Raw genomic sequence first — 8,198 nt, forward strand, 5'->3', positions numbered from 1 at the left:
GGATAGAGGATAGGATATGATAGCGGATAGGATAGGATAGAGGATAGGATAGGATAGAGGATAGGATAGGATAGAGGATCGAATAGGATAGAGGATAGGATAGGATAGAGGATAGGATAGGATAGAGGATAGGATAGGATAGAGGATAACATAGGATAGAGGATAGGATAGGATAGCGGACAGGCTAGGATTGAGGATAGGATAGGATAGAGGATAGGATAGGATAGAGGATAGGATAGGATAGAGGATAGGATAGGATAGAGGATAGGATAGGATAGAGTATAGGATAGGATATGCGATAGGATAGGACAGAGGATAGGATAGGGGATTTGATGGGATAGAAGATAGGATAGGATAGAGGATAGGATAGGATAGAGGATAGGATAGGATAGAGGATAGGATAGGATAGAGGATAGGATAGACGATAGGATGGGATAGAGGATAGGATAGGTTAGATGATAGGATAGTATAGAGGATAGGATAGAGGATAGGATAGGATAGAGGAAAAGGATAGGTTAGAGGATAGGATAGTATAGAGGATAGGATAGAGGATAGGATAGGATAGAGGATAGGATACTATAGAGGATAGGATAGGATAGAGGATAGGATAGAGGATAGGATAGAGGATAGGATAGGATAGAGGATAGGATAGGATAGAGGATAGGGTAGGATAGAGGATAGGATAGGATAGAGGATATAATAGGATATAGGATAGGTTAGGATAGCGGATGGGATAGGATGGAGTATAGAATAGGATAGAGGATAGGATAGGATAGAGGATAGGATAGGATTGAGGATAGGATAGGATAGAGGATAGGATAGGATAGAGGATAGGATAGGATTGAGGATAGGATAGGATAGAGGATAGGATAGGATAGAGGATAGGATAGTATAGAGAATAAGATATTATAGAGGATAGGATAGGATAGAGGATCGGATAAGATAGAGGATTGGATAGGATAGAGGAAAGGATAGGTAATTGGATAGGATAGAGGATCGGATAAGGTAGAGGATAGTATAGGATAGAGGATAGGATAGGATAGAGGATAGGATAGGATAGAGGATAGGATAGGATAGAGGATAGGATAGGATATAGGATAGGATAGGATAAAGGATAGGATAGCATAGAGGACAGGATAGGATAGAGGCTAGGATAGGATAGAGAATAGGATAGGATAGAAGATAGCATAGAGGATAGGATAGGATAGAGGATAGGATAGGATAGAGGATAGGGTGGGATAGAGGATAGGATAGGATAGAGGATAGGATAGGATAGAGAATAGGATAGGATAGAAGATAGCATAGAGGATAGGATAGGATAGAGGATAGGATAGGATAGAGGATAGGGTGGGATAGAGGATAGGATAGGATAGAGGATAGGATAGGATAGAGGATAGGGTGGGATAGAGGATAGGATAGGATAGAGGATAGAATAGGATAGAGGATAGGATAGGATAGAGGATAGGGTAGGATAGAGGATAGGATAGGATAGAGGATAGGATAGGATAGAGGACAGGCTAGGATGGAGGATAGGATAGGATAGAAAATAGGATAGGACAGAGGATAGTATAGGGTAGAGTATAGGATAGGATAGAGGATAGTATAGGGTAGAGTATAGGATAGGGTAGAGGATAGGATAGAGGATAGGATAGAGGATAGGATAGAGGATAGGATAGAGGATAGTATAGGATAGAGGATAGGATAGGTTAGAGGATAGGATAGGATAGGGGATAGGATAGGATAGAGGATCGGATATACGATAGGATAGGATAGAGGATGGTATAGAGGATATTATAGAGGATAGGATAGGATAGAGGATAGGATAGGATAGAGGAGAGGATAGGATAGGATAGAGGATAGGATAGGATAGAGGATAGGATAGGATAGAGGATAGGATAGGATAGAGGATAGGATAGGATAGAGGATAGGATAGGATAGAGGATAGGATAGGATAGAGGATAGGATAGGATAGAGGATAGGATAGGATAGAGGATAGGATAGGATAGAGGATAGGATAGGATAGAGGATAGGATAGGATAGAGGATAGGATAGGATAGAGGATAGGATAGTATGGAGAATAGGATATTATAGAGGATAGGATAGGATAGAGGATCGGATAAGATAGAGGATTGGATAGGATAGAGGAAAGGATAGGATAGAGGATAGGATAGGATAGAGAATAGGATAGGATAGAAGATTGCATAGAGGATAGGATAGGATAGAGGATAGGATAGGATAGAGGATAGGGTGGGATAGAGGATAGGATAGGATAGAGGATAGGATAGGATAGAGAATAGGATAGGATAGAAGATAGCATAGAGGATAGGATAGGATAGAGGATAGGATAGGATAGAGGATAGGGTGGGATAGAGTATAGGATAGGATAGAGGATAGGATAGGATAGAGGATAGGGTGGGATAGAGGACAGGATAGGATAGAGGATAGAATAGGATAGAGGATAGGATAGGATAGAGGATAGGATAGGATTGAGGATAGGATAGGATAGAGGATAGGATAGAGGATAGGATAGGATAGAGGATAGGATAGGATAGAGGATAGGATAGGATAGGATAGAGGATAGGATAGGATAGAGGTTAGGATAGGATAGAGGATAGGATAGGATAGGATAGAGGATAGGATAGGATAGAGGATAGGATAGGATAGAGGATAGGATAGGATAGAGGATAGGATAGGATAGAGGATAGGATAGGATAGAGGATAGGATAGGATAGTCGATAGGATAGGATAGAGGATAGGATAGGATAGAGTATAGGATAGGATATAGGATAGGATAGGACAGAGGATAGGATAGGGGATTTGATGGGATAGAGGATAGGATAGGATAGAAGATAGGATAGGATAGAGGATAGGATAGGATAGAGGATAGGATAGGATAGAGGATAGGATAGACGATAGGATAGGATAGAGGATAGGATAGGATAGGATAGAGGATAGGCTAGGATAGAGGATAGGATAGGATAGAGGATAGGATAGGATAGAGGATAGGATAGGATAGAGGATAGGATAGGATAGGATAGAGGATAGGATAGGATAGAGGATAGGATAGGATGGAGGATAGGATAGGATAGGATAGAGGATAGAATAGGATAGAGGATAGGATAGGATAGAGGATAGGATAGGATAGAGGATAGGATAGGATAGAGGATGGTATAGAGGATAGGATAGAGGATAGGATAGGATACGATAGAGGATAGGATAGATGATAGGATAGGATAGAGGATCTGATAGAGGGTAGGATAGGATAGAGGATAGGATAGGATAGTGGATCGGATAGAGGATAGGATAGGATAGAGGATAGGATAGGATAGAGGATAGGATAGGATAGAGGATAGGATAGGATAGGATAGAGGATAGGATAGGATAGAGGATAGGATATGATACGATAGAGGATAGGATAGATGATAGGATAGGATAGAGGATCTGATAGAGGATAGGATAGGAAAGAGGATAGGATAGGATAGAGGATAGGGTAGGATAGTGGATCGGATAGAGGATAGGATAGGATAGAGGATAGGAGAGGATAGAGGATAGGATAGGATAGAGGATAGGATAGGATAGAGGATAGGGTAGGATAGAGGATAGGATAGGATAGAGGATATAATAGGATAGAGGATAGGTTAGGATAGCGGATGGGATAGGATGGAGTATAGAATAGGATAGAGGATAGAATAGGATAGAGGATAGGATAGGATTGAGGATAGGATAGGATAGAGGATAGGATAGGATAGAGGATAGGATAGGATTGAGGATAGGATAGGATAAAGGATAGGATAGGATAGAGGACAGGATAGGATAGAGGATAGGATAGGATAGAGAATAGGATAGGATAGAAGATAGCATAGAGGATAGGATAGGATAGAGGATAGGATAGGATAGAGGATAGGGTGGGATAGAGGATAGGATAGGATAGAGGATAGGATAGGATAGAGAATAAGATAGGATTGAAGATAGCATAGAGGATAGGATAGGATAGAGGATAGGATAGGATAGAGGATAGGGTGGGATAGAGGATAGGATAGGATAGAGGACAGGATAGGATAGAGGATAGGGTGGGATAGATGATAGGATAGGATAGAGGATAGAATAGGATAGAGGATAGGATAGGATAGAGGATAGGATAGGATAGAGGATAGGATAGGATAGAGGATAGGATAGGATAGAGGACAGGCTAGGATGGAGGATAGGATAGGATAGAAAATATAATAGGACAGAGGATAGTATAGGGTAGAGTATAGGATAGGATAGAGGATAGTATAGGGTAGAGTATAGGATAGGGTAGAGGATAGGATAGAGGATAGGATAGAGGATAGGATAGAGGATAGTATAGGATAGAGGATAGGATAGGATAGAGGATAGGATAGGATAGAGGATAGGATAGGATAGAGGATAGGATAGGATAGAGTATAGGATAGGATATAGGATAGGATAGGACAGAGGATAGGATAGGGGATTTGATGGGATAGAGGATAGGATAGGATAGAAGATAGCATAGGATAGAGGATAGGATAGGATAGAGGATAGGATAGGATAGAGGATAGGATAGACGATAGGATAGGATAGAGGATAGGATAGGTTAGATGATAGGATAGTATAGAGGATAGGATAGAGGATAGGATAGGATAGAGGATAGGATAGGTTAGAGGATAGGATAGTATAGAGGATAGGATAGAGGATAGGATAGGATAGAGGATAGGATAGGATAGAGGATAGGATAGGAAAGAGGATAGGATAGAGGATAAGATAGAGGATAGGATAGGATAGATGATAGGATAGGATAGAGGATAGGATAGGATAGAGGATAGGATAGGATAGAGGATAGGATAGGATAGAGGATAGGATAGGATAGAGGATAGGATAGGATTGAGGATAGGATAGGATAGAGGATAGGATAGGATAGAGGATAGGATAGGATAGAGGATAGGATAGGATAGAGGATAGGATAGGTTAGATGATAGGATAGTATAGAGGATAGAGGACAGGATAGGATAGAGGATAGGATAGGATAGAGAATAGGATAGGATAGAAGATAGCATAGAGGATAGGATAGGATAGAGGATAGGATAGGATAGAGGATAGGGTGGGATAGAGGATAGGATAGGATAGGATAGGATAGAGGATAGGATAGGATAGAGAATAGGATAGGACAGAAGATAGCATAGAGGATAGGATAGGATAGAGGATAGGATAGGATAGAGGATAGGGTGGGATAGAGGATAGGATAGGATAGAGGATAGAATAGGATAGAGGATAGGATAGGATAGAGGATAGGATAGGATAGAGGATAGGATAGGATAGAGGATAGGATAGGATAGAGGACAGGCTAGGATGGAGGATAGGATAGGATAGAAAATAGGATAGGACAGAGGATAGTATAGGGTAGAGTATAGGATAGGATAGAGGATAGTATAGGGTAGAGTATAGGATAGGGTAGAGGATAGGATAGAGGATAGGATAGAGGATAGGATAGAGGATAGGATAGAGGATAGTATAGGATAGAGGATAGGATAGGATAGAGGATAGGATAGGATAGAGGATAGGATAGGATAGAGGATAGGATAGGATAGAGGATCGGATAGAGGATAGGATAGGATAGAGGATGGTATAGAGGATAGGATAGACGATAGGATAGGATAGAGGATAGGATAGGATAGAGGATAGGATAGGATAGAGGATAGGATAGGATAGAGGATAGGATAGGATAGAGGATAGGATAGGATAGAGGATAGGATAGGATAGAGGATAGGATAGGATAGAGGATAGGATAGGATAGAGGATAGGATAGGATAGAGGATAGGATAGGATAGAGGATAGGATAGGATAGAGGATAGGATAGGATAGAGGATAGGATAGGATAGAGGATAGGATAGTATAGAGAATAGGATATTATAGAGGATAGGATAGGATAGAGGATCGGATAAGATAGAGGATTGGATAGGATAGAGGAAAGGATAGGATAGAGGATAGGATAGGATAGAGAATAGGATAGGATAGAAGATAGCATAGAGGATAGGATAGGATAGAGGATAGGATAGGATAGAGGATAGGGTGGGATAGAGGATAGGATAGGATAGAGGATAGGATAGGATAGAGAATAGGATAGGATAGAAGATAGCATAGAGGATAGGATAGGATAGAGGATAGGATAGGATAGAGGATAGGGTGGGATAGAGGATAGGATAGGATAGAGGATAGGATAGGATAGAGGATAGGGTGGGATAGAGGATAGGATAGGATAGAGGATAGGATAGGATAGAGAATAGGATAGGATAGAAGATAGCATAGAGGATAGGATAGGATAGAGGATAGGATAGGATAGAGGATAGGGTGGGATACAGGATAGGATAGGATAGAGGATAGATAGGATAGAGGATAGGGTGGGATAGAGGACAGGATAGGATAGAGGATAGAATAGGATAGAGGATAGGATAGGATAGAGGATAGGATAGGATAGAGGATAGGATAGGATAGAGGATAGGATAGGATAGAGGATAGGATAGGATAGAGGATAGGATAGGATAGAGTATAGGATAGGATATAGGATAGGATAGGACAGAGGATAGGATAGGGGATTTGATGGGATAGAGGATAGGATAGGATAGAAGATAGGATAGGATAGAGGATAGGATAGGATAGAGGATAGGATAGACGATAGGATAGGATAGAGGATAGGATAGGTTAGATGATAGGATAGTATAGAGGATAGGATAGAGGATAGGATAGGATAGAGGATAGGATAGGTTAGAGGATAGGATAGGATAGAGGATAGTATAGGATAGAGGATAGGATAGGATAGAGGATAGGATAGGATAGAGGATAGGATAGGATAGAGGATAGGATAGGATAGAGTATAGGATAGGATATAGGATAGGATAGGACAGAGGATAGGATAGGGGATTTGATGGGATAGAGGATAGGATAGGATAGAAGATAGCATAGGATAGAGGATAGGATAGGATAGAGGATAGGATAGGATAGAGGATAGGATAGACGATAGGATAGGATAGAGGATAGGATAGGTTAGATGATAGGATAGTATAGAGGATAGGATAGAGGATAGGATAGGATAGAGGATAGGATAGGTTAGAGGATAGGATAGTATAGAGGATAGGATAGAGGATAGGATAGGATAGAGGATAGGATAGGATAGAGAATAGGATAGGATAGAAGATAGCATAGAGGATAGGATAGGATAGAGGATAGGATAGGATAGAGGATAGGGTGGGATAGAGGATAGGATAGGATAGAGGATAGGATAGGATAGAGGATAGGGTGGGATAGAGGATAGGATAGGATAGAGGATAGAATAGGATAGAGGATAGGATAGGATAGAGGATAGGATAGGATAGAGGATAGGATAGGATAGAGGATAGGATAGGATAGAGGACAGGCTAGGATGGAGGATAGGATAGGATAGAAAATAGGATAGGACAGAGGATAGTATAGGGTAGAGTATAGGATAGGATAGAGGATAGTATAGGGTAGAGTATAGGATAGGGTAGAGGATAGGATAGAGGATAGGATAGAGGATAGGATAGAGGATAGTATAGGATAGAGGATAGGATAGGATAGAGGATAGGATAGGATAGAGGATAGGATAGGATAGAGGATAGGATAGGATAGAGGATCGGATAGAGGATAGGATAGGATAGAGGATGGTATAGAGGATAGGATAGACGATAGGATAGGATAGAGGATAGGATAGGATAGAGGATAGGATAGGATAGAGGATAGGATAGGATAGAGGATAGGATAGGATAGAGGATAGGATAGGATAGAGGATAGGATAGGATAGAGGATAGGATAGGATAGAGGATAGGATAGGATAGAGGATAGGATAGGATAGAGGATAGGATAGGATAGAGGATAGGATAGGATAGAGGATAGGATAGTATAGAGAATAGGATATTATAGAGGATAGGATAGGATAGAGGATCGGATAAGATAGAGGATTGGATAGGATAGAGGAAAGGATAGGATAGAGGATAGGATAGGATAGAGAATAGGATAGGATAGAAGATAGCATAGAGGATAGGATAGGATAGAGGATAGGATAGGATAGAGGATAGGGTGGGATAGAGGATAGGATAGGATAGAGGATAGGATAGGATAGAGAATAGGATAGGATAGAAGATAGCATAGAGGATAGGATAGGATAGAGGATAGGATAGGATAGAGGA

This window comes from Halictus rubicundus, unplaced genomic scaffold (genome assembly GCF_050948215.1).
Source record: "Halictus rubicundus isolate RS-2024b unplaced genomic scaffold, iyHalRubi1_principal scaffold0432, whole genome shotgun sequence".
Taxonomy (NCBI): Eukaryota; Metazoa; Arthropoda; class Insecta; order Hymenoptera; family Halictidae; genus Halictus; species Halictus rubicundus.